Raw genomic sequence first — 1,711 nt, forward strand, 5'->3', positions numbered from 1 at the left:
CATTTAATTTAAAAAAAATATTGTCAGTGACTGATAATCTGGAAGAAAACTCAGAAACTAATCAGCTAGACACTGGAAAAGGAAGGTATAGGAGGAATAGGAATTGGCAAAGGGTGTAAATTGGTGTAGTTGGACCTTTAGCCTAGTGGCTTGAGATGAACTAGAACCAGCATTTCAGAGAGCCTTTGTATGAGGGTGTGATCCAACTACCATTAAAATCAGCAGAAATACTCTCCTGCAGTTCCACTGCATTGGCTGGGAATTGAACCCAGATCAACTGCTTGGAAGGCAGCTATGCTCACCACTACACCACCAATACTCCTGTAGCTCACCTATACTTTGATTGGCCCTTCAATAAGGAAAACCAAGTGTAAACTCTAACAGTCATGGTTAGCCCTAGTTAAAGTGATTATTATCACTGAAGAATATCTAGAGTCAAAGCTGGGATCCTCAAAGTCTCCAGGTCCCTGGCCTTCCCAATGTATTGTACCATCGTTATGATAAGTGTTTTCTACATAATAACAACCAGTTTCAAAGCCCTCCAGTTTTACAATTAAATCCCCATTTCTGCACATGTGCTTTGGCCTGTGCATAAGTTTATTTGTCAATTTTGGGGCACAAAATTGACATTTGGGTATACTAGTACCATAATGTACTTTCCCCTCTTATAGTACCAGAGAGGTAAACATTAGTCTGCATTCTAAAAAAACAAAACAGCAGTCATGTAGCAATTTAAAGACTACCAAAATGATTTACTCCCTTCTTATGTTGACACTGCACCATTGCTCAGCATTTGGCTTGCAGGCCTGAAAAGTTTAAAAACAATTAAATTAAAGGTCAATGTTTTCATGCTTCACCAGTCATGATTCTGCAGGCAGCAGCCTACTATGTCAGGGTGAAATTCATCCCCATGCTAGAAAAAGGCCTATACCACTCTTAGCGCCATGCTGAGGTGATAATGGAATCTTAAGTTCTGCAACACCCTTGTGCAGGCTATCTGAACAGAGTTGGATTTCACTTTTACTGCATATGGGAGGTATTAAGAACTTAATTATCTGAAGGTACATACTTGCTTTCCAAACACTTTTTATTTATCAGCCATATAATTATAAGGGCTACCCTGTCAAAGCTGAATGTGACAAATATGCCACCTATAGTACATCACATCAAGCATGGTCCTACAGCAATTTCACACCCTATATTCTAGTTATATTCATGGCAGTTTAGTTTTGAAAACACTATTTTAAGTAGATCTTATATTATATCTTGTTCTGAGCCCACCTGCATCACACAAGTCAAGAAGGGCAATGTTTGCATGTTCAAAGCAAGGGTTCAAACAGAGCCAGTTAAGCATTCATGAAGTCTGAACATCAGGATGTGAAATCTGCTGTTGAGAGATGGCCTGAAGCTGACCCCAAAGAGTAAGAAACGCCTAACAAGATCAGTGGAGATTAGATGTCTCATGGCTGATTAGTGAAGGTATAACAGCTTGTAAACATATGTAAACAAAAAACTCTTTGCATGATCATTGAAGCCAGGTACTATAGCTACTCTGAAAAAAAGCAGTCAAGTAGCACTTTAAAGACTAGCAAAATGGTTTATTAGGTGAGCTTTCATGGGACAGACTCACTTCTTCAGACCATAGCCAGACCAGAACAGACTCAGTATTTAAGGCACACAGAACCAAAAACAGTAAGCAAGGAGGACAAAT

The 1,711-nt window shown here is 39.2% G+C and overlaps 1 non-coding gene across 1 annotated transcript; it reads right to left on the reverse strand.

The window, feature by feature from the left end:
- Positions 1–247: 247 nt before the first annotated feature.
- On the reverse strand, positions 248–319 carry TRNAG-UCC (transfer RNA glycine (anticodon UCC)). The gene has a single exon. It is a non-coding gene; the product is annotated as a tRNA-Gly (tRNA).
- Positions 320–1,711: the final 1,392 nt, after the last annotated feature.

This window comes from Carettochelys insculpta, chromosome 3 (genome assembly GCF_033958435.1).
Source record: "Carettochelys insculpta isolate YL-2023 chromosome 3, ASM3395843v1, whole genome shotgun sequence".
Classification (NCBI taxonomy): Eukaryota; Metazoa; Chordata; order Testudines; family Carettochelyidae; genus Carettochelys; species Carettochelys insculpta.